We start from the raw sequence: 14,251 nt of genomic DNA, 5'->3' as shown, positions 1-14,251 counted from the left end.
ATCTAGACATGAATATTAAGTTAGAACTTTTATCCTCCTCCTCATATATAATTTGTAGCTCATCTTTTTTCTTCAATCCTTTCATAACTTGTTGCAACAGTTTGAATTTCCCAGATATTTATGTTTGAACATAATGGCTCAGAATACATATTTAAACATCACTAGCTGTATATATTTTTTTAAGTAGAATAAATAATGGAAAGGGACTTGACATACAAGTTATACTAAAATTCCAACTGTGTGAAGATACTTTTTAAGATATTTGCTAATAATCTAAACATTGTTTTTGTTTTATTAAAGAAACAAATGGCTTGGGGTTCACAACTTCATCTGGCTTGATAAGAATCTTTGGAAACACATTGGACTGAAATTAAATTTTATTCTTTGAAAGAGTTCATTTAAATTTCTGTACTATCCATTTTTGCTTTAATTTGTACATGTGTAACATTTCTGTTTATATAGGACAAAAGAGATCCTATGACTTGTTTTCAAAAATTAAATTGATACATAAATTATATAAATATAATTCAAAGGGGTTTTCATTTACTTTTCAAAAGAAAAAAATTTCTCTAAATTAAACATGTTGATTCTGCAGGGTTGTACTAATCAATTCTTGTAGAATAAAAAAAAGTCTTTCAACAAACTGACTTCACTTGTTTCTGTCAGGATTTAAATCTTTTTAAAACTTATTATCTTGCAGCTTGTGTAGTTTTGTAGCAAGCAGTGGTAATTTGATATTGCATTGGATCATCATGGGGACTGACCAAGAAAGAAAATTGAAGAAGAGGAATACAGCTTCAAAACCACCTGACTTTTAATCTTTTTCCTTTTCTTAGTGAAAGTTTGGGTGAAAGAGAGCTAAGCCTTCAGTTCCCTAAAAAGCTTGCTGTTTTTAGGTAAATTAACCTTCAGTTGTATAATGCCAAGTTTTCTCAACTTTTTCTCCCTTAATGGTATTATAGGGGACATTCTGATTCCTAGACACAATTCTGAAAAAGTAGCAGAGAAATAACTGTAATATAGGTTGACATTTATTGAATGTTTTTCTTGTGCCAGCTGCTGTGCTAAGTATTTTACTTGTATTGACGCATTTTAACTTTGCGATAATCCTATGAACTAAGGATATTATTCCCATTTTACAGATGGGGAAACGGAGGCCTACAGAGGTTGTTAAGAAACCTACTTATATCACAGTTAGTAATTAGCAAAATCCGAATATGAACCATGGCATTCCAAAGCCAAGTTGCTCAACCACAATGCGGTATTACCTTACAAACACCAATTAAGGATAGCTCTCTGAAGGCTTAGCAATCTTTCTTTCAGTATAGCTCAATAGTGGTTCAGTGCTCTGGCTTTGGAGTCATAGCCAAGTTCAGATCATGGTTGTGTGACCTCACACAGATGGTTTTATTAACTCTATGTTTCTTCATCTATTACTAAGGTAATATCTACTGTAATGAGGATATGATGAGTTGTTTATAAAACACTTAAGAGTCAGTGCCTATCACATACAAGCCCTTAATAAATAATAGCTGTATTTTTATCATTGGTCCAGTTTCAGTCTCTTGATCCTTCTTTACTTTAGTTCATAAAATTCATACTGTAGCCTCTACTCATGTGGCTCTTAAATAATACGTAACATAAATATGAAAGTCTATCATGTACATAATCATCTGCTAGAAGTCTGAAAAACAAATGAGATAATCTGACCTCCAGGAACATAATAGTTGGGGGAGAGCTATGTAATGTAAGCAACTAATGTTAAGTAAGTAATGAAGCAGGAATGGCCTTGAAGTTTCTAAGACAGTTACAGGGTGCTAGAGGAGAAAGAAAATACATAGATCAAAAGACTTATTCCTCAAGGCGTTTTACTTTGTCTTCTCCTGGGGTAGGGAGGGGTGCATGATTGTCTAGCTAGGCCAGCAGTTGAATGGATTAATCTCTAATTCAGGGATGTGGACCTATTGCTACAGATCAAAAAACATATTCCTTAACTTTGTTACTAGTAAAGGTGATGTTTGATCTGAGTAACTTCTCTGTCTCACTTGTTTCCAAATTCTGGAGGAACATATAGGGGTGTTACCCCTAAAGCATTGAATGTGCTATTTTTTTAGTCTACATTTCTCCATTTTATCCACAGATATCAGTAGGAGTGATTTTATTCCTTTCTGAAATTGACATATATTAGAGGTAACACTGGTATGGCATAATCCTTTTTTAGTACTGGTAATTACTAGTGACTACTACTACCTTTAAAAAAAAAAGGCAGGAGTTCCCGTCGTGGCACAGTGGTTAACGAATCCGACTAGGAACCATGAGGTTGCGGGTTCAGTCCCTGCCCTTGCTCAGTGGGTTAACGATCCGGCGTTGCCGTGAGCTGTGGTGTAGGTTGCAGACGCGGCTCAGATCCCGCGTTGCTGTGGCTCTGGCGTAGGCCGGTGGCTACAGCTCCGATTCAACCCCCAGCCTGGGAACCTCCATATGCCGCGGGAGCGGCCCAAGAAATAGCAACAACAACAAAAAGACAAAAAAAAAAAAAAGGCAATACTAGAATTTGAAAAATAGTGGCAGAAAGCATACAATCTACCAGTAATCCACCATCCATTTGATGTATTTTAATTTTCTATAGATAAAATGTATATATTTATAAAGAATTAGTATTTAAAAATTTTTCTAACTTTTAAAAATTGTGAACTTTGTTATATACAGAAGAGTGTATAGAAACATGTATAGTTTTAAATAAAATTATAGAGCACATACTCATAATAACCAGTGCTCAGGTTAAGAAATACAGTATTACCAGCACCATAAAAGGCTCCATGTATTTTTCCTGATCACATTCCATGAATTTCCCCACTAGAGGTTACCAATGTTCTGTTTGTGAAGAAAATATTTTTTCTTTTGCCAGTTATGTATGCTAGTTCTTGTCAAACTACTTTTTAAGAAATTTCCAGGTATCACAGAGTCATAATTTTGTAAAACCATGTGCTTGAATGTTTTGGTTATATCAAATTGCTGTTAACCTTTCTTTCTTTTTTTTCTATTAAGGCCACACTCGCAGCATATGGAAGTACCCAGGCTAGGGGTCAAATCAGGGCTCTAGCTGCCAGGTATAACTGCCACCTATACTAGGCCAGGGATTGAACCTGTGTCCTTTTGGATACTAGTTGGGTTTGTTACTGCTGAGCCATGGTGGCACCTTCTAGTAGCCTTTCTAAATGCTTACTTTCTATGCACGCTTATTACTCTCACTATATTCTTCTCTCAGTAGCAGTTCAGCGTGGTCATTGGGCTACAATTTGGATAGTACTGATGTCTACATTCCTGAAAAATGTCCCCAAAAAAATCAGGCAAAAGTAAATTTTATTAAAGTGTAATGGAGGAGTTCCCATCATGGATCAGTGATTAATGAATCTGACTGGAAGCCATGAGGTTGTGGGTTCGATCCCTGGCCTCGCTCAGTGGGTTGATGATCTGGCGTTGCCATGAGCTGTGGTATAGGTCGCAGACGTGGCTCGCATCCCAGGCCGGTGGCTACAGCTCCGATTAGATCCCTAGCCTGGGAACCTCGTGGGTACGGCCCTAGAAAAGACAAAAAAAGAAAAAAAAAAGTGTAATGGAGTATTAAATTCTATGTAACAAGTTAGATATTCTTTTGTGGCTTTGTTTGGCTAAGTCATCCATGTTGATGTATATGGCTATAGTTTTCCATTCTGTGTAGTAGTCTGTCATATATATAATGCATACCGAAGTTATGTGTCTTTTCTACTGTGATGATGTGGGTTGTTCCCAGTTTTTTGCTGTCATAAAGCACTGTGGACATTCTTGTATATTACGTCCTGTTGCGCATGTGTATCAATCCCTTGAGAATACATCTAGGAGTAGAATGTTTTGCTTAAAGAGGATGTGAGTCTTCATCTTTACTAGGTGACATCTAACTTTTCCAAAACAGTTGTATCATTCAGTGCTTTTACCAGTAGCAATGGAAAGTTCCACATTTGTATTCTCAGACTTTAAATCTCCTGGGTTTGTAATGTTGCAAAGGCAGCATTTAAGAATTTGAGAAATAGTAGTTTAAAGAATAGAATCTACCCATAATTCCATCTTCCATTTTGAAGTATGTCAGTTATTTTTATAGAAATATGTATATATTTTTAAAGAAGCTGATATTAAATGTCATGGTTGCTTACTTTGCATTTCTGTGAGGTTAATTTTTTTCTCACAGGTCTCTCCACCACTTGCATTTTCTCTTTGTGAATCTTTGTTCAGATTTTTTTCCCCATTTAAAAAAGTTGGATGTTTTGGTTAACAGGATGCCTTTATATATCCAGGAAGCTAATCCTTTGGTCATAACTATTTCAAATATCTTCTCAATAGTTTCATGTTTATTTCCTGCTCCTAGTAAAATATATGTCTTTTCCATATTGTTGGTGTTTTTATGTCTTATTTTAAGAAATATTTCTCTTCTGAGGCCATAAATATCTTCTCCTGTACTTGATTCTAAGACATACATAATTTTGTCTTCTACTTGAGTTTTGTGTATGGGATAAGGTAGGTGACCAGGTTTTTGGTTTTTTGTTTTAATTTCTTGAAAACTCATCTTTCTCTGTTGATTTGCCATACTAGTTCTTTCATCTATTAAATGTCCATAATTACCTGAGTCTGTTATTGGGCTCTCTGTTCTTTTCCATCAGTCAGTTTGTGCAGATACCAGGAACATACTGTCTTAATCACTAAAGCTTAAAAATGCTTGATATTTGGTAAAACAAATGTTTATACCTTGTTTTTCAAGATTGACTATTATCTGTTTTTTGCACTTTTATACACAGTTTAGAGAGCACAGGTTTCATTTAAAAAAAAAAAAAGCCTGTTAGGATTTTGATTGGAATTGAATATAATGTGTGAACAGTTTCCTCTTTATAATATTGCGTTTCCCAGTGAGTGAACCTGTCTTTCATTGTTAAGGTCTTCCTTAGATCTTTTGGTAAAGTTTCATAATTTTCTTCATAGAAGTGTTCTGTATATTTTTGTTAAACTTAGTTTTCTTTATACTTTTGATGTTATTAATAATCTTTATTTTTTGTTTGTTGCTGGTATGTGGAAATACAATTTTTAAATTGATTCTTCTATTCAGCAACTTTACGAAATTCTCGTCAATTCTAGTAATTTGTATATTCTTTTAACTTTATATACAGTTGTATCATCTGCAAGTTAGGACAGATTCATCTATTCCTTTACCTTTTCTTTTTTTGTTGCTTTTTGACGCCACACCCACAGCATATGGAGGGCCCAGGCTTGGGGTCTAATTGGAGCTACAGCCATCGGCCTATGCCACAGCCACAGCAACACCAGATCTGAGCTGCATCTGCGACCTACACCATAGCTCACAGCAATGCTGGATTCTTTAACCCACTGAGCGAGGCCAGGGATCAAACCTGCAACCTCACAACCTCATGGTTCCTAGTCAGAATTCCTCCCTTTTCTTTCTTTTTTTTTTTTTTTTTTTTTTGGTCTAATTACATTTTCAGAGACTTCCAGTAAAATGTTGAATAGAAGTGGTCATGATAGGCATTCTTGTTTTGTTCCTATTCTCTAGGAATGCTTTCAAGGTATCCTGTAAACAACTTATGGTATTTTTAGTAAATTTAGAAATTTCCAGCATTCCCATTGTGGCTCAGCAGGTTAGGAACCCACATAGTATCCGTGAGGATTCGGTTTTGATCCCTGTCCTCACTCAATGGGTTGAGGATCCAGCATATGTCATCGATGCAGCCTGGATCCTGAGTTGCTGTGGCGTAGGCCAGCAGCTGCAGCTCTGCTTCAACCCCTAGCCTGGGAACTTCCATGTGTCACAGTTGTAGCCATAAAGAAAAAAAAGAAAAAGTTTTCCTTCTATTCTTAATTTGCTAAGAGTTTTTAATAATCATAAATTCTGTTGAATTTTATCAAAAACTTGTTCTGTATTTATTGAGAAAATGATCATTTTGCTGTCTTAATTCCCTTACTGTGGTCAGTGATCAGGATTCCTTTCCTATTGTTTAAACCAACCTATTCAGAGGTAAGACCATTCAGGTCATGATGTAATTTGTTTTTAATAGCTGGATTTTGTTTAAGATTTTTGCTTAATATCAAGATTTATTTCTTTATAAAATAGGTTGGAAAGTGGTTTTTTTCACCTAGTTTCTGGAAGAGCTTCTGTAAGATTTACATTACTTCTTCCTTAGATGTTTTAATATATATTTGAGGTGAACTGTGTTTGGTTGGGGTCTGGTGTGGTCTTTGTGGGACACTAACTCAGTTTTTTTAATTAATAAGAATGTTTCTTATATAATATTGGTGAGTGAAATATTCCTGAGAATCCATCCATTTCATCTACATTTTCAAGTTTTTTAGCACAGTTAATCCTGCCCTCTTTTTATCCTATGCCAGACCTGTACTGATGTCCTTTTCATTCCTGATACTGTTTGTAGTATACAGATTTATACCGCTGTTTATTATATAAGGTATTTGTATCTTCTTTCTTTTTTAGTTGGCCAGTCTTAACCAGAAGCTTATTGCTTTTACTGTTTTTTTTCCAAAGAGCCAATATTTTTCCTTCCAGTTTTATTGAGATATAATTGACATATATAGCATTATATAAGTTTTAGGTGTGCAGCAGAATGATTGGACTTACATAAATCATGAAATTATTACCATGATAATTTTAGTGAGCATCCATCATCTCATAGATAATAAACGAAAATTTTTTAAAATATTTTTCCTTGTGATAATAACTCTTAGGAGTTCTTAAAGTCGTCTTAACAGTTATCATCTGTGTGTGTGTGTGTGTGTGTGTATACACAGCATTGTTAATTATATTAGTCGTGTTGTACATTACATCCTTAGTACTGATTTGCATTATAACTGGAAGATTGTACCTTTGGACCACCTTCACCCAGTTCTCCCTCCCCCATACCCTCACTTCTGGTAAATAGGAATCTGATCTCTTTTTCTATGAGGTTGGTTGATTGGTTGGTTGGTTTTTTTAAGTATAATTGACCTACAACACTGTAGTGGTCCCTGGTGTACAACATAGAACTTTGATATTTCTATACATCACAGAATGGTCAGTATAAGTCTAGCTACCATCTGTCACCATACGAAGATATTGTTATTATTGACTGTATTCCCCATGTTGTGCATTTCAGCCTGGTGACTCATTTATTTGGTATGGAATTTTGTACCTCTTAATTTCCCTCACCTATTTCACTCATCCCTGTACCCATCTCCCCTCTGGCAACCACCGGTTTGTTTTCTGAATATATGACTGTTTCTGTTATATTTGTTCATTTGTTTTGTTTTTTAGACTCCACATACAAGTAAAATCTTGTAATATTTCTCTTTCTCTGTCTGACTTACTTCACTTAGCATAATACCCTCTAGGTCTACCCATGCTGTTGCAAATGGCAAGATTTCATTGTTTTTCATGGCTAAGTAATATTTTATTATATATATATAAGAGGCACTATTTCATTTGTTTTTCTTGTTAAATATTGTCTGTTTCATTGATTACAGCTTTTAATGATTTTCTTTTTTCTAGGTTGAGTTTGTCATTATTTTTCTTTATTCTTGTAAAGAGTATTTAGCTTAGATTTTTAACTTTCTAGTGTAATGTATACTTAAAACTATAGATTTATCTCATTGTAATTTATCTTATGTTAGTTTTCTGTGCTACATAAAAATTTCTACAACTTTACCAGTTTAAAGTAGCACATTTTTATTATTTCACAGTATCTATGGTCAAGAATCTTGGCACAGCTCAGCTGGGTCCTGTGCTCAGAGGCTCACGAGGCTGTAATCAAATAGTCACCTGGACTGCCTTCTTACCTGGAGCTTGGGGGTCCTTTTCCAAAATCATTAGATTATTAACAAAATGCAGCTCCTTTCAACTGTAGAACTGAGGCCCTCAGCCACTTGAGGCGGCTTCTCTCTCTCTCTGCACTTCACATCATGACTGTTTGCTTCTTCAAGACCAGCAGAAGAAAGTAAGTTCTCTTTCAGGGAAGGCCTGACGGGATTCATCTGATGAGATCAAACACTCCATCCCCCCACCCACCCCCTCAGAATAATCTCTCTTTTGATGAACACAGAGTCAATTGAATAAGGACCTTAATTGCGTCTTCAAAATCTTTTCACCTTTGCCATATTCTTTTGGTAAGTCACAAGCTATAGGTTCTGCCTGCAGAAAGGTATGGATATGGGGATAGGGAGGGATTTCAGAGGCCATCTTAGAATTCTGCCTACCACACACTCCATTCTACAAGACTTGACAGCTGTTTCAGTTACTCCAGTTTCACAGAATTTTCTGTTTTGCCCTATAGATATTATTTGGAAGTATAATTTTTTTTTTTAATTCTTACGGTCATGCTTTTAGCATGTGGAAGTTTCCAGGCCAGGGGTTGAATCAGAGCTTCACCTGCAAGCCTATGCCACAGCCAGGGCAACACCAGATCCAAGCCACATCTGCTCCCATGCTGCACCTTGTGGTAATGCAAGATCCTTAACCCTCTGAGCAAGACCAGGGATCAAACCTGCATCTCACAGAGACATTGTCAGGTCTTTAACCTGCTAAGCCACAATGGGAACTCCCAGGAACCATAATTCTAATTTCCAAACAAATATTCAACTTCTCCCTTATTATTGATTTCTAACATAATTACCTTATAATCATATATTCTCTGTGATTTAAATTCTTTGAAATTTTTTGACAGTTGCTTTATGAATACATTTAATTCCCTCTCAATTTATATGTCATCATAGATTTTGTATCTGGAAGGCATTACTATTGTTTTATATAGTCAATATTCATGTAGATTTACCCATATATTTGTTGCCTTTGCTCCCTGCTTGCTGAGTCTTGAACTTCCATATGGCATAATTTTCTGTTTACCTGAGGAATACATTTAGAATTTACTTCAGTGCAGGTCAGCTGGTTGTAAATTCACTTTGTTCTTTTCTTTATTAATGTGTTTATTTTGGCTTCATTCTTGAAGATTTTTGCTGGGCATAGAATTCTCTTGATGATGCCTTCTCATTATCTTCTGGTTTCCATTTTGTTACTATGAAGAAAACATCTATCAGTCTTTTGCTCCATTGAAACTAGTGTCTTTTTTCCTCTGGATGCTTTCAAGATTTTCCCTTAATTTAATTTAATTTCCTGCAGCTTAATTATTCTGTGTTAAGTGAAAATTTCATTGTATTTTCCCACTGGGTTTTATGAGGTGTCTTGGATGAGTTGACATGTCAGTTCTGGGACATTCTCAACTATAATCTATTTAAGTATTACTTCTGCCCAATAGTCCCTCTCCTGCCTTCTTGGACCCTAAGTAAAACATGTTAGAACTTCTTGGTGTATTTCTTTAGCTCTTCATTTTTCTTCTCAATGTTCTGTGTTTATTTTCTGATCATCCTAAACAGTTTCTTCTTATATAGCTTATAAATCACAAATTCACCTTTCAGCTGTTTTTAACTTGCCATGAGACTCATTTATTGAGTTCATAATTTCAGTGTGGTGGGTTAAGGATCCTGTGTTGTGTTTCTTCATGTTTGATCCTAAGTGGGAGCATTGGTCCAAATGACCTGTTTTTTCACATTACCCACCTCTAGAAATTCAGGGTTATATCTTGGTCATGAATAAGATGTAACCTTTGTGCTTTCATTCTCGACATCACCCTTGAGTGACTCAAGGAGTTCCAGATAACCCCCAGATAGTATTTTATCATTTATTGTGACTCATTTAGTCTTTCAAAAAATGTTTAGTGCCAAGTACACTCTATCCTTTTTTTTTTTCTCTAAAAATAAGGTGTCCGTGATAAACAAGCATGTAGTGTTTTGTTCTAGGATATAGACGCAAGCCAATTTTTGTAATAGATGTTTTTCACACGAGAAATGAACTGCTTAAAGTTATGTTCAAGGTTTAACATATGTCTTCAGTCTTCTGCAGAGTTATAGTTTTTGTCACATTTTCAGAAGAGTCCGTGACTCAAAAAGTTTTATTAAAGAACCATTCCTCTGTATATTAGAGTAATTTTAGCTTTTTATATTAATATAAAGGTTTAAATTACAAGTCTAATTCATTATTTATTCTGCATTGTGGGAATTGGAGAGCTGGATGTTTACTAGCTTTAAATAAAGCTTTCTCTTGTTCAGTAGATGTTTAAATGTGCTAGGCAATGAGGATATTGAAGTAAATAGAATTTGTACCTTCAAGGCATGTGGACATAGACCTCAAATAGAAGACTATAAATCTTACCTAAAAATTACAGTGTTCAAACATTGGTGGTATAAGAATCACCTAGTCTGCCTGTAAAATACTGATTTTTTTCAGCTTCCTTCCCCTGACTCTGAGACTTTAATTCAGTAGACCTGGATAAATCCCCCCAGAATTCTGATACAAGTTTTTTTTTTTTTTTAACACATGTTGAGAAATAATAATAGTAAACACTTCTGTATACTGTGTGCTCGCTGTATTGTGTTCTACATTCAGTATAATTTATTCACTCCTCTCAAAACTTTTTCTCACTTTACAGATGAATCTGAAGCACGTAACAGTTAAATTGACTTGCCAAAGGTCACACAATTAGTGCTAGAATCAGGTTCAAACGCAATATCCCTTGTGTATTTGTGACTTCCCAGTCATGCAGAGATAAATGAAGAGCTGATCTTGACCCTCAGTGGATCTCTCATTTCCAGGATCTCCCTGTAAAACTTCTGGCTAGTCCCCTGGTCTCCTGCACACCTCATTGAGGTCACAACTTCAGGCTCACAGCTATGGGCTTTCCTCATTTATTTCCTCCCAAGTTTGCAAGTGTTACAGACAGCACCACTAGGTATGGACAGTGCCATCTGCTCTACCAAGTCAAGTTAGCTCCCTCCAGCATTGGAATCCCTGGCTTTCATTCTTGGCCTCACCATGGTAGCACTGTTGCCCCCAACAAAGCTGAGGGTATACAGGGCTTGGAAGAAGAGAGCATACTTCTGGCAAGAATGCCACAGATGCCCACTACTCCTACCTGAAATTCAGCAGGGTTTTTTAAAAGAGAATACATGCTTCTCAATTTGTTGTTTGCCTGTGGTCAATTTCCAGAGCCCTTAAATGACTGTTCTTGACAGTTTTGTCCAGTTTATATTTGTTTCGGAGGGAGAGAATTTGATGATATCTTTGCCATCACTAGAAGTCTCACCATTTTGTCAAGTCTGGGATTTGATTTTACCCCACTTTCAATCTAATAAGTTAGCCTGTTACCATCTCACAGATTCTAGCAGAAGACACAAAATTCCTGGATCAGAGACAAAGGATTTTGTTCGTCATGACTCAGCAAGCATATTTGCAGCGATTCCAATCCCTTACAAGTCCCATAGGGCTGACATGAGGCCAGGTCGATGCAACAGATGCAGTGGGTTTATGTCACTTATGAGGAACAGTGAGCTTAAGGAATCCACCACTCTTACAGCAAGCTTGATCTCTGTCCTGGAGGGAGACATTACCTCATATCTCAAGGTTTCTCACTGTAAACTCTACCCTGAGAAATGGCTCAAGGTAAAGAGTAGTCAGGTCTTGCACATACCCTGAAAGACATACGGGAACATAAGAGACACAGTCAGCTATCTCCCAGCTCCTTTCATCTAAATAGTTTATTGGAATGAAGTTGTTAATATTTTTCATATTTTGTCTTATGATCTAGAGTGGTTTCCTTTTTGTTTCTAGTACTGTTATTTTTGTTTTCTCTCTGTTTCTTTTTTCCTAAGTAGTTTTACCAGTAGTTTATTAATTTTGTCTTTTTCATGGAACCATTTTTGCTCTTGCTGATCCTCTTATTTTTTTGTTTCTTTAATTTCTCATCTATTTTTGTTATTTCTACTTTTTTCTTTATTTGAATTTCATTTCTTGCCTTTTTTTTTTCTTTTTTTCCTTCCCTAATGCCTTGATGTAGTTATTCAGGTGGTTGACTCTGTGGCTTTGATTTCTGATATATGCATTTAAGACTAGAAATTATATTTTAGCTATGTTCCAAGAGTTTTGATACGTACTATTGGGCGGGGGGGAGTTGTGTTTTTGCTTTTGTTTTTTCTCTTTTAGGGTCACACCTTTGGCATATGGAAGTTCCCAGGCTAGGGACTGAATCATAGTTGTAGCTGCCGGCCTATGCAACATCCATGCCAACACTGGATCCAAGCCTCATCTGTGACCTACACTATAACACCAGATCCTTAACCCCTTGCAAGGCCAGGGATTGAACCTACATCTTCATGGACACTAGTTGGATTTTTTTTTTATGGCTGCACCCATGGCGTATGGAAGTTCCTAGGCCAGGGATTGAATCTGAGCCACAGCTGTGACCCATGCCAGATTCTTTAACCCACTGCACCAGGCCAGGGATTGAACCCACATGGCCACAGCAACCCAATCCCCTGCAGTTGGATTCTTAACCCACTGTGCCACTGTGAGAACTCCTGATGTTCCATTGTGTATGTGAAAAATGCAGATTCTGAAATTGTATTGGATGCCATTTAATATATATATATGTGTGTGTGTATGTATATATACACATAGCGTCGATATATATAAATGTCAATGAAGTCAGATTCATTAATGTTTAAATAATTTATAACCTTATCGATTAATTTATGGATAGCTTACATATGTCCAGCAGACTCATAAATTAATCGATAAGGTTATAAATTATTTGAACATAATTTAAGCTATCCAGGGAAATGGCAGAGTAAGCAAAAGAGGACAGAATCAAGACCCTATAACACAACATTTAATGCCAAGGGTTTCAGGGGTATAAAACCACAGGAAAACATTGTATATGTCAGGGAAGTTATCTCTTTCCTGATTTAATTAGCACTCCCCACTTTACTCCACTTTCTTTTATTCATTCATTCTTTTCAGTGAAGGGATCTAAAGTTGTAAGCAGTGTCTATTGTTTGCCTCCTGCTCTAGACTGAAAAATCTCTATGAGGACTGGGGCCGTATCTGTCTTGTTCACCCTGTATCCCTAGTGCCTAGCACATAGCAGACACTAAATATTTGTGGCATAAGTGATTGGTACATTTTCTTGAAATGCATACTTGACATTTGGGGAAAAATTTTAAACTTGTAACTAATTTGAATTTTTTTAGTACAACACATGAATATTTATGAAGAACAATGCAAAATTGAAGCAATTTAAAACAAAATGGAAAAATTGAAGTAAATCTGCCCTTGGCATTAGTGACTTTAAGTTCGTTTTATGCATGTGATGTGGGTGGTGAATGGGGAAGTTATTGTATTTGTCATTAGTGGTATTTCAATGAAAAAGTTTGCAAAACAGTGATTTGAAGGGTTGCCAGTGGAAGAGGAACAGGCAGAACAGACAGAAAGGGAAGACTTTGAACAAGTAGGATGAGCAGGAAGCCTGGGTTGGGTTGTCGATATCAAGGAAATGAGTATCTGGAGGAGACAGTGATCAACTTTGTCTTTTGCCATAGGGAGATGCCAGGGGGAGATAAAGGCAACAGCAGTACCAGATTTAGTAACAAGGACGCCACTGTTTACCTGATACTGAAATAGAATTGTTGGGAAGTAGAGGGAGAAGGAGAAGCCAGCTGTCCATGAATAATGAATTGTGTTGATGTGATGCTTAATAGCACATTTCAGCAACTACTGTCTGCCTGATGTTAGGCAGGTGGGGAGAGGAAGAAAAAATAACTTAGCTCTACCTGTAGTAAGACCTCAGACCCAGGTAAGGGCCTTCAGTTCCAATTTACTATCCATTGGTTTGTCTGAGGTTTAGTGATGCGGTCTCCTCCTTTGGCAGTGAGTAGAGATTTCCTGAAAATTAAGAATTGCAGGGAGGAGTTCCCATTGTAGCTCAGTGGGTTTAGAACCCAGCTAGCAAACATGAGGATTCGGGTTCAATCCCTGGCCTCCCTCAGTGGGTTAAGGGTCATGTGTTGCCACGAGGTCACAGATGTGGCCCGGATCCGGTGCTGCTGTGGCTGTGGTGTAGGTGGGCAGCTGCAGCTACAATTGGACCCCTAGCCTGGGAACTTTCATATGACGCAGGTGCAGCCCTAGAAAGAAAGAAAAAAATTTGCTGGGAGCCCAGTGGGGGAGGGTGGAGGGTGGCTCAGCGGTGGGCTGCCGCTGCCGAGGAAGACGGACCCCCCCCTCCCCGCGGGGCTGCCGCGCTGCCGGCCTCCCTGGCAAGTAGTTTCAGGAACTGGG

Source organism: Sus scrofa, chromosome 2 (assembly GCF_000003025.6).
Source record: "Sus scrofa isolate TJ Tabasco breed Duroc chromosome 2, Sscrofa11.1, whole genome shotgun sequence".
Lineage (NCBI taxonomy): Eukaryota > Metazoa > Chordata > Mammalia > Artiodactyla > Suidae > Sus > Sus scrofa.
Note: the sequence above shows the minus strand (reverse complement) of the source record.